We start from the raw sequence: 12,398 nt of genomic DNA, 5'->3' as shown, positions 1-12,398 counted from the left end.
GAACATGGGATATATTCTAAACTCAGAGAAGTTAAAGGATACCAGACAATAGTACACAATAACTGAGCCACTGTAAGGCACAAAGGCCACTAGAGTCATAATACCCAAATGTCACATGTGTGTTTTCAAAATTGAATTTCCTTTCCCATTCTATCCCACCTGCAACCTTCCTCTCTTACACTACCTGTGTTACACGATATTCACATGAATCTGGAAACCCAATCTGGAAATCCAAATTCAAAATGTTCCAAAGTCTGCAACTTTGCAGTTCCAACATCATGTCAGAGGTGGAAAACCCCATACCTGATTTCTGGTTCAAAGGACACAAACTACTTCATGTACAGGACTGAAAATACTATATAAAAGTACATTCCAGCAATGGGCACAAGGTGCATATGAAACAAATGACTTTCATGTTTCAGTTGGGCAGCATGGTATTATGAACATGCAAATATCTCCTCATCCTAGAGAATCCAAAACTCTTCTGGTGCCCAGGATTTTGAATAAGGGATATGCAACCTGTACCTCACAGGGAAAGGGCCAGAAGGCTCACTCTGAACTTGCAGATTAAGGTCTGTGAGAAAGAATCATCTGTAGTAGGGCTGCTCTTCTGAGTGGCCACTTGGGATGGAATTAAAAGAAGTACCCAGAAGTACCTCATAAGGAAAAAGAAAAGCTCAAGACAACAGAACTTGGTTCCTTTGTGATCTCCCAACGCTGAGGCACAGGATGGCCTAAGGTGACATCTTTGGGTCATCACCAAAGCCAGTCTGTCAGCACTGGGAGGCTGTCCCTGTCTCTCTCCACCCACGTCTCCATTCCCAGGTAACCAAGAGGATGTGACCAGAGACCTTCTCACCTCCCATCTTGCTCTTTAAGAATCCAGAAGCCTAAGCGGCAACCCACTTGAAACTTAGAAGGAGCTACCACTGGGGAGAGTGGTCAGGATCTTCTTCAACTACTAGGTAAGCTTTCTTCAAACTACTGTAGGTTGCTCCTCAATATCTGTAAGGGATGGGTTTTCGAACCCTTCAAAGATACCAGAATCCAAGGATGGTCAGGCTCCTAGGATAAAATGGTATGTAGTATTGATGTATAACCTGGGCCCATCCACCCGTACATGTCCAGTTATCTCTAGATTACCCATTAACCTCATACAATGTATATGATACATAAACAGCTGTTATACTATCTTATGTGGGGAATAATGACAAGAACAGGAAACTACATGTTGAGTGCAGAAGCAATTTTTTTCTGAATACTTTTGATACGCAGTTGATTGACTCTGCAGACGCTGAAACTCAGATTCCCAGGCTGAGGACACATACAACCACCTACTATGCAGACATGCTTCTGCACACCACGTCAGAATCACATCTCCTCTGCTTCAACATCCTACACACCAGCCCATGAACTCCAGCTTCTGACCCTCCCACAACAATAGAGCCCCTTCCTTTTTCCCAATTTTCCGGTTTCTCTCATTTGCCTCCAGTCCATGCCACAGGTTCTGCTACCAATGGGAAAACCCTGCACTTAGGCTGCTGCAAGCAAATCCAAAACTACTTTGAAGATCAGAAACCTAAACTCCGGTCTGTAAAGGCATGAGTGTTATTATCTCTACAAAAGGTCTGATGAGTTTCTCAGAGCATTTCAACCTTCAGCCATGTTCCATGGAGGACTCCTCTCCTGGCTGTGCCTCTAAGTCCTCTTTTGGGAATCAGAAAAGATAATCCTCCTAAGCCTTCAATCTACAGAAACAGGATTCAAATGACTACATAAGCAAATCCATTCTTGGAATGATTCTAAGCAGATAACTCAAACTCCTGCAGTTCCTGCCAATGTTATTTCTGCTTCCTGGAAAACAGGCAGAGACAACAAGGGGCTTAGTGCTCCGGGTCATGGTGAAGAATACAGCGAGTGTTGCAATACCACTGAGAACCAGCTATGTCTCACATGGGAACTCATAAGTCCTGCCATGGCCTGGACTTCTCAAAAGCAGAACAGGACCACGACTAACCAAGACCACTAGGCACACAGAACCAGGAGCAAAGCCTCCTTGTCCTCCCAGGGCCCCCAGAGAATTTGTCATGGCTTAGGGTCAATTCTCATCACTCCTGCTCCTCTCCACCTTCTTCCCCTGGCCCCAAACTGAGTGGAGATTACCTCCTGTTATTTGGCCCTCTTGCTTCCATGTACAGTGTCCTTAAGTCTACTCACTGGACAACCATTATACATGATTCTAAAACGCGGGCAGACGTACAATGGAATCTCATCCAGTCTTAACAAGGAAGGAAATTCTGACATATACAGCAACATGGATAAAGCTTGAAGACTGTGCCAAGTGAACTGAGCCAGTCACAGGATAAGGCAGTATGAGTCCGCCATATGAGGTTCCTCGCCAATTGCAGAGGCAGGAAGTGCAATGGCAGCTGCCTGTTAGGATCCTCATCGTATCCACATCTCACATGGAAGAATAATCCCTTTCTACTCCAGATAGGTAGCCTGAGAAATATGACAACACATCCAAGACCCCACAGGACAGAAGGCACAGGTAGCAGGTGAAGGACTGGCATTCTGCTGTGATGAATGGCATCCTGAATCACTGGCAGGTGCACAAACCCACTCCCTCCTCCCTGGAGGAGATGAAGCCCTACACCTTACTTTACCCATGCTCCTTCACTACCCCAGAGTGTGCAGCATGTTTCACACCAGCAGGGACGTGTGCCGACATAACAGCACACCCTACAATTCAGAAAGTTAAATCTGGGACATTCCTACCCTCTGCTCCTCAGATCCCGCCAGTTTCCAAGTGCCTCACAAACCCGTCCTAAGGGGAACAAACACACCACTACTCGGAAATGCATGGGATGTATCCATTTGTTCCTCCCGCCTTGGCAGCAGGGCACACTCTGTCACTGGATGGCCTTCATGATCACAGGCTGGCTGGGGCCTGCAGCTCTCTACAGCTGTCACACACCAGAGAGGACTAGGGCACATCCCCAGGAAAAGATCCAAATTCAAAACTGCATGTACGGGGCCTCGGGCTGAGGCTCAGTGGCAGAGCACCTGCCTGGCATGTGAGAGGCACTGGGTTGCATCATCAACACCCTATAAAAGTGAACAAATAAAATAAAGGTCTCTTAACATCCAAAAAAATTATTTAAAAATAATGCTTATAGGTTTCCTACTGAACACAGGTTGCTTTTACACCACTGTAGAAACAAAGACTCTAATCCAGCCCACAGGAGTTGAGAACTGCTTGTCTTGTGACTCTACCACATTGGACCTGTTCAGAATCACCCACTGCTTTGAGTTGTCACATCTCTCAACACACCTTTGACTTCCTTGAGCTTGACGGATTCAAAGATTACTGGCCAGGTCTTCAGCAGCAAATCCCAGTTTTGGCTTGCCTGATGCTAATTAGATTCAGGTTAAAGTCTCTGGCAAGCCTCACAGAAGGAATGCTATGCATCACATCTTCTCAGGTGGACACAATTTCAACTTGTTTCACTCCTGGTGATGTTCACTTGGTCTCTTAACTTAGTGGCTGCTTGGGCTCTGCACCATGAACTTCTTCCTTTTTTCCTTGTAACGCACAAGCCTCCTACAGACAAATAATGAAGTTATGTAAATGTCCCATTCCTCAAACTTTCAGTTTATTCACGTTTATTGGTATGGTCTCATCTTTCCTGGTTTTATTCAAAGAGTAAGAATTCATTACTATTATTTACTTGGATGATTTCATTGTCCCAGGTTTGGCAGGTAGGAATCCCTTCAAGCTGGGTTCTGTGTCCTTTGGACATGTACTCATGGTTTTTCATAGTCTCTGCCACAATAAAATATTCCAACATCATCTCGTACTTTCCCTGCACCAGCCCTGAAATGGGACATTTTTCCCAGATATTCTATTTCCTTTCATGAGGATTGAAACACAAAAGCCACCTGGCATTCCAGTGGCTTGGGAGGCTGAGGCAGGAGGATTGTGAGTTCAACAACAGCCTCAGCAACTTAGCGAGGCCCTATGCAACTTAGCAAAACAGTGGCTCAAAATATAAAAAAAAATAAAAAGGGCTGGGGATGTGGATCAGTGGGTATGTGGCCCTAGGTTCCATCCCTGCTATAAAATAAAAATAAAAACCTGGTATCTGGAAGCTCACTGGTAATGGGGTCTGTGTGTATACATATGACTCATGTATTTGCACACAGGCATACACATCTCTAATGCAATGTGTGTATGTATACATAGTCTACATTCAAAAATCTGAGTTCACACCGATGCCTCCTGTGACCCACTCCCCGTGTTTATTCTTACTTCTTTCCTTGTTCACAGCTCTCTTCTCCAACAGAGAAGCCCAGCCTCCACCACCCTTGATATATTTACTTGCACATCAACCCTCTCTTGCTGCCAACCTCCACACCCAAGACACACCCTGCTCACCCTGTGCAACCTCTTCCTAGATGACCTGCACCTACACCTCCCTCACCTGCCCTACAGGATGACTTTCCCCAGCAGAAGGAAGGACATGTGTGTTTTTACAGCAATTATTCTTTGGCTAGTCCCCTGACCCTTTAAGGGTTTGTTATTTGGTTTCAGATGACGGAGCGGGGACAGGAAGGCTGTCCTGTCTGCTAGATGGAGAGCTGACACTTAATGCAGAACCCACAGGCAGCTTAGCAGAGCTCAGTGGAAGAAAACAGCAGGCTGGGGTAAGGGCACTTAAGGCTGTGTTTTCAAAAGACTGGTGAAATGCCTTGTTTGTCTAGCAAAGATAAAAAATCCTGGTGGAGACACTGAGGAAGACTAGAAAGGAGCCCATCCCAGGAGGCGCTTCTCAGACATCTCTGACAGAACCCATGCAGACTTTGTAACAGCAGTCTGGGGGACTCTAGGTGACATGGAATGAAGAGAACAGGGAGGGTGTGCAGCACCTGGACAGTCACAGAGGGGTCCTGACTTCTGCTGCAGAGTGGGGATTTCTCTCACAGGCTTCTGAAAAGGTCAGGAGGTCTGTGTCAACACGGACCCTTCAACTGGTGGGCAGGTGGGCGTGCAGCAATCAAAAAGCCACAAGGGGACTTCCAGCTTCAGTTACAGCATGCAAAGAGCTTGGGAAGCACCCCTCCCATAAATACAAGCAGAGGCCAAGCAGACTGCAAATAACAGACTTTTCTTGGACTCATTGGAGAACAGAGGTCACAGGACAAAACATAACCCCCAAAGCTAAAGTGGCACAGGTAATCCGAGGGACACAGCTGGAACCTGCTCCCCCAGTGCTGAGGTCATGAACTGCAGGACACTTGAGTGGTGAGTCTGACTGTGCAGGGGCCTGAAAGAGAATAAGAAAGCCCTGGTGCTGCGATCTAAAGCAACCCCAAGGCAGCACAGGTGTTCTCACCAGAACCCCATGGGTTCCCACTAAAAAACCCCAGGGAGACCTCCCCAGTTCTGTGGACAAGGGAAGAATAAGGCCATGCAGCATCCTCAGGGCCTCACCCCAGCTAGAGAAAGGCCTTCTCTGGTTCCTGTGTCCCCTCTGGCTTTCCTGTCCCCACAGGGGTGGGAGGAAGTGGCTAGGAAACACTTGGGAAGGTCACAGGCCAGGGTCACAGGTCTACTGATGACTGAGACTGATTGATGAATCTAGGACCCTCCCCCTTGCCAACAGCAAAACCTCCAGTATAAATGAGAGCACATGACAGCTCAAAGAGCAGGGAGACTGGGAAGTTCTCAAACCAGGGACAGAGGGGAGACCCAACCAGGGACATGGAGGAATGTGAGGCCTCTGGTACCTTCAGCTACAGTAAACTGCAAAGAGCCAAGTCCCAGCAGAGTAGCAAAACACACACAGAAGATGATTTTCTCACTTGTTATTATTTATATACACGTATAAATAATAAGTTGTTTATATACCATAATAAATTTTATAAGTTATATATATATATATATATAAACATGCCAGTAGGCAAGAAAATACACATGATTAAAAGATAAAGCATGCATCAGAATGACACATAGATATGCACCCCAATCCTGGCTGTCAAAAAACTCATGGTACTTCTGACTAATCTAGGACCTCTGCCTGATTAATCAGGCTGCAGTCACAATTTATCCTGAAATCCCTAACCCTTGCACCCTGCTCTCTCATATTCCCTCAATTACAACTCAATTATCAGTACTTGATCTTAAAGATGCCTTCTTCACTATCCCATTAGATCCTTCTTCTTAAGATCTATTTGCTTTTGTGTGGATGGACCCTGATACTCATTTTGATACCCAGATGACCTGCACATCCTTCTTCAGGGCTTTAGAGACAGCCCCACTTGTTCAGCCAGGCCTTATGTCATGACCTAACTAATCTTAACCTCTCCCTAGTCTCTTTCTGCAGTATATAGATGATCTTCTTTTCTGTAGTCCCTCCCATGAACTTTCTATTAAATACATTAGCCTCCTTTTAAATTTTCTAAATAAATTAGGCTGCTGTGCCTTCCCTCATTTTCACTCCTCAGTTTTGAGTCATTCCCACTGCCTGTAAACAATTCATTGAGGACCTTCCTGACCCTACTACCAAATATGAGTTTCTCTCTTTTCTGGGGTAGCAGATTATTTCCAACTCTGTGTTCCTAACTTTGGCTTTATTGTAAGCCCTTCTATCTGCTTCTCACAGTGACCTTTATGAGTCACACAACCTTCTCTTCCCATTAATACTCCTTCCAAAAGTTAAAGCAGGCCCTCCTACAGGCCCCCACTTTGGGTCTTTCAGACCCACAATAACCGTTTTTTTTCTCTATATGTCTTTGCAGTCTGGAACATAGCCTTGGGGCTCCTATGTAAGATGTTTGGAAATTCCCCCAAGGCAGTGGCTTATCTCTCAAAATAATTAGACACAGAAATTCAAGACTGACCTCCTTTGTCTAAATGCACTTGGAGCTACCACCTTTTTAGCCTCAGAGGCCAACAAATTAACTCTTTATCAACATATTACTATCCTTTTCTCATAATCTGAAGGAACTAAATGGCCATCTCTGTGTCCTATCCCTCCCCCAATTCAGACTCCAGCAAATACATACTTTCTTTGTAGACAATCCGCTAATATCTTTCCATCACTGTAAACCATTAACCCAGCCACCCTTCTACCTCTTCTTTCACATAACTCAGACCCTCTTCCCTCTCACTCGTCTTGACCTTCTAGATAACATATTTTCCCACTTTTCCCATATCTTAGATATTCCTTTACTCAATGCCCCTTCATGGTTTATTGATAGAAGTTCCTTCAGAAATCCTCATCCTAAGGCAGGATATGCCACAATATCTAATAACTAGATTATAAAACCAGGCACCTTACCTCCCCAAACCACATCCCAATAGGCTGAATTAATAGCTTTAACCAATGCACTTACTTTATGTCAGGGACAGAGAGTGAACCTATACACCAACTCCAAGTGTGCCTTTCACATGCTTCACTTCCATACCGTGATCTGGCAAGAGCAAAGATTTTTAACCACCAGAGGGACACCCATCATTAACAGCCATCTCATTCACAACATACTTAAGGCTGCAAAATGGATGGCAGTAGCAGTCATTCATTGCAAAGGACACCAAGGATCAACCATCCTGATAAGCAAAAGTAATGCATTAGCAGGTGTAGCAGCACAGCAGGCTGCTGACAAGACCCTTCCCCGACTGGCCACCACTGTTCTTACACAAAGCCTTAAGTAGTCCCCATCACACCTCTCCATACTCCCTATTTTCTCTTCCCTACTCCATCTTATTCTGCCTCAGAAAAATTTTTAAAATATATATATATATATATATATATATATATATATATATATATATATGTATTCTCATCTGGGACTCCCTGTAAAAAATGGCTGGTTTGTAATAGATCACCAAAAAATGATTCTCCTCAGTGCCCCCGACCCCCAATCTATTCTTTTGGTTTTCCATTTCCGATTTCACTCAGGATATTTGCCCCTTTTTTTCACCTATTTGCAATGGCAAAACCAGACTTGATTGTAAAATGAAATTATAAAAATATTATAGTAAGAAATAAATGACTGGGTAAAAGGTCAGTTCCCCTCCTCTTCTGTCAGTCCCTCTTCAGGAAACCTAACCAGGGGTTCCCTACATTTGGATTGTACATCACTGTCTCCATATCCCATGCTGCCCCCAGGATCAATCATCAGGAAAGGTAGAATGTGCAAATGCCCTCCTAAAACTGCACCTGACCAAACTAATGCTTGAAACTGAACTTCCCTGAACCAAGTTTCTCCCCTTGGCTCTTCTTCACTTATGGATCCTCCTCTGAAAACCTCTCAAGCTAAGCCCTTTCAAGCTTCTCTAAGACTGTCCCTTTGAGCTCCATTTCTCTTTCTCAGCCCCTCCCATTCCTGATACCTGACCAGCCTTACACCTGAGGCAACACCTAAGCAGATAATATGCAGAAAAATTCTTTCCTAAACCTATTGACAATTATGAGACTCCATTGTGACTGTTAGCACAAAAGGACCAGGTTGGACGCCAACTTTACAGATGAACTCAATGCAGCTTTTATTCAGGAACAGAGTGACACCACTGAAAGACCCATTTTCCTGGTAGAAGATGAGCTACTGTCCAAAATGGGGGAAGGTTAGGTTTATATAGGTTACACTGAGAGGTGACTCAATTAAGGAGTATGTCTGTTTGGACTATCTTTACTGGGCCACATGGAAGGTGCGGGGTCAGTTTTAGGGTTACATCAATGCTTTGGCCTCTTCTCAGAAGCTGTCATTTCAGAATTGTTGGAAATTTCCTCCCCAGGGCCTGTCTTGTTACTGGGAAAGAAAGTTACTCCCTCATTCCTTCTCCCTAGGTCATATTATTTTGGGGCTTATCTTTTTCCATATCCACTAATAGCTACAGCCAGGAGACCTGATGTGAAGAACAGACTCTCCTACTCCCCTTAACCCAGAACAGGTCAGTCCACATCAGGTAGCCCTGACAACACCCACAGCAGCCAAACTGAAATCATTCCCACATGAGATATACCATCCAAGCTTAAAAAGGCAACATCTCCACTCATCAACACACAATTTATCTCCCCCACACTCCTTCTTGCTCTATAAAATATTCTTGTTTTTTCATAAGCCCCACTTATATACACTTGACCCAGATGAAGACCTAGAGAACCAAGATTCTGCCTTATAAACTTATGTCTCTTTATTACCCATCTCTTTGCTGTCCCAACTTTTGCCAATTTATTATCCCCACTAGACAGGATTTGCTTGGTCTCTATTCCCAAACCCCTGAACACTCCAGCTCAATTTTTCAAATTCATGCATGAACCATGGCTTCAAGGAACTTACTGGGACTTCTCACATCTTCAGCTTTCCTTCTTCTCTTTTCTACCTCCTTTTATCTGGCCCCAATACCTCATTACATGTCTGCACTTATTAAAACCTCTGTTGACCTGCTGGTAAATTAAATTCCACTAACACATCCAGTACCTCCTGCTGGATCTGTTTACCCCTATGGGCACCAGGGTATGAAGCCCAGCCAGCTCCTCTTACCACATGAGCAAACACCAAAGGATTCCTTCACATGCACTGAGAAGACAGAACAGAATTCAGAGAATCAACCATATAATACATCACTTTTTGATATATAAGTGCCAAATACTTTGTCTCATGCATTATTATCCCCATAACAGGTCAGATGGGTGCCCTTACTTAACCCCCTATTTCTCAGACTCCTCTTTGTATCCAGGGCACAGAAAAGGAAACTCCAGTGGGCTTCCTTCTTCTTTGTGTTAACTCTACCTTTTCTCTTCCCAATCCCACTTTTGAACACATTAACTATAAGAGACCCACGAACAAACTTATGAGAGCCTTCATTCTCTGTGCTCTTTGGAATTTACCTCTAACCAAAACCCAGTCCTTGTTCTGCCAAGGTAGAGGTCAACTAACCAATGTGCCTCTACTAAACTTAAAACCTACCCCCTACCATCTAGACCACTAAAATCTCCTTCCTCTACCTGGGTGGGTATTCTTAAATCTCCCAACATATCAAATTTTATTTGAAAAGTTTCATCTTTCAAACACCAATACTGGTCTCCAGACTCTTGGGGCTACCACCTTTACCTTTTACCAGGGGTGGACATGAGACCCCAGTAGTCTCCATCAAAAACAAGTAGTCTCCTATCACCTCCCTGGTTGTCTTGAATATAATCAAGGAAACTTCATCCTATGTGAAAATAACACTTATGTCTGCTTACTCACTAACTGGACAGAAACATGCACCCTGGCCTTTCTCACACCACCCCTCCTATATTCCACTGAGAAGGACCCACTCCTATCCCAGTATATACCTTACTCAGAACACAATGATCTATCCCTTTTAGGCCTGGGCTTAACTACAGCAGTGGGCACAGGAGGCAGGAGTAGGAGTTTCCACACTCATTTTGCAGTACCATCTAAAGAAATGGCTGGTAGCCTTAGAGAAATCGCAATGTAACTATCTATGCTTCAGGACCAAATAGATTCATTGGCAGAAACTGTCCTCCAAAACAGAGGATGTCCAGATTTATTAACCATAGATGAGGTATCTTTGTCTTTCTACAATAAATCTGCTGCTTTTACACTAGCAAATCTGGCCTGGTGAGGATTGGCAATAAAAATTAAGAGAACAGGCTATCAAGTTAGATCAGTACTCCTCCTCATGGGACATGTGATGACCTTCTTCCCTAGCTGTGTTTTCTTGAATAGACCCTTTCCTCTTCCCAATTCTCTGTATTGACCTTGCTTTTGGGCCCTCCCTGTTTCAGCTCTTCACCTCCTTTTCACAGAGAACCATCAATGCCAATACTAATCACATAATCCAGAACATTATCCTGCTGAGCTCCATTAGAATTGCTCAATATAAATGCCTACAGGAGTCTTCAATTGATGTCCTCTCTCAGTGGGAAGTAGTGTAAGAGACATCACTGCCTCTTCTCACTTCACCCCTACCTCAATTCTTTCTTATCAAATAAAAAGAAAAAGGCAGGAATATTAGGTGGAACTTGACACAGGCAACACCATTTCAAAATATATCCCCCATCTTAGAATAAGAGTCACCATTTGGTCACTCTAACTTAGCCTGACATTAAACCCCAGACAATGCTCTGCCATCATGCAAAGAAATCCCAAGGAATACTTCATCATCATACAGAGAAATGGAATTGCTATCTGAGATTGGAATTCTGAAAACGCCTGGTTCAACAAGAAACAGTGACGACCTCAAATAATACTGGTGATGACCAAAAGGACTCTTCCCTGACAACCTCCTAGCAATGACCTAAACACCAAAATTCCTCCACTCCCTTATGCCCCGATATCTACTCCAGGCTATAAGTGGAAGATGGGTCTCAGTCTCCACTGAACCCCATCTGCAGGTTTGTCCCAAATACAAGTGTGGTTACTGTTGAGCTGCCTCTCCTATTTCCTTCATTTGCTTCTTTCCTTCTTTCCTGCCATTTTGATTTATTTCTTATGTGTAATTCAGACTTGGTTCTCCTTTTATCATTCTTCTAGTGTAATGTATCCCTATGCTGGTTCTTACTTTTATTTTTCATTTTTTCTTCATGAAATAGTTCATTGAGTATGCTTTATAGTACAGGATTTATTTCTGGTTATGAATTCTCACGGTTTCTGTGTATTATGGAAGATTTTTCCAGGTGAATCTCTGAATCAAATTTCATACAAAGGTGAATAAGACATAGAACCAATAAATTTTATAATTCAGTGAGGATACAGGTAACTTTTTTTAACATAATAAAAATGTTAATTTGAATCTTACATACATGTGTTTAAAACTGAGTGCTTTTAACTGTATAAATTTAATTATAAACAATTGCTTAGGAGTTGGTCCAATGGAAGATTCTTTTCTTTTTTTTTCCAGAGGGGTGTGTTTTACCACTGACATCATTTAGAAGTGCCAGTGCATGGTGATTCTGTTAATCAGCTTCCCATCACTGTAAAAAATACCTTATACAATCAGGTTTATTTTGATTCATGCATTTGAGGTTGTAGTCCATGATTGGGTAGAAATGTAGTTTTTAGGTTTCTGGTAAGGAGGCAGTAGGGTGGGAGTGTGTGGCAGAGAGATATTGCTCACCTCATGGCCAAGAAGTAAGAGAGAAAGAAGAAGAGCCTGGAGTCCCACTATACTCTTTGAGAGCATATTCCCAATGCCCTGGAGACCCCCCACTAAGCCTTTCCTCTTAAAAGGTTCACAACATCCCAATAGGGACACACTGAAATCCAAGCCTTTAACTCATGGAACTTTGTGGGAGAATTCAGGTCCAAACTTTAGCAGTGATTAAAAGAAATCCATAATTTTTTTGGCTTAGTGCACACTCTGATTTGGGTCTTAAAGGAAA

The 12,398-nt window shown here is 43.5% G+C and overlaps 1 protein-coding gene across 1 annotated transcript in view; it reads left to right on the top strand.

Annotated features, from left to right (window-relative positions):
* LOC124973926 (ral guanine nucleotide dissociation stimulator-like) overlaps positions 1-12,398 on the top strand; it is a 334,331-nt gene that overhangs the window by 23,054 nt on the left and 298,879 nt on the right. The gene's annotated exons all lie outside the window — the stretch shown is intronic.

This window comes from Sciurus carolinensis, unplaced genomic scaffold, assembly GCF_902686445.1.
Source record: "Sciurus carolinensis unplaced genomic scaffold, mSciCar1.2, whole genome shotgun sequence".
Lineage (NCBI taxonomy): Eukaryota > Metazoa > Chordata > Mammalia > Rodentia > Sciuridae > Sciurus > Sciurus carolinensis.
Note: the sequence above shows the minus strand (reverse complement) of the source record. Positions and strands in the feature narration are given on the sequence as shown.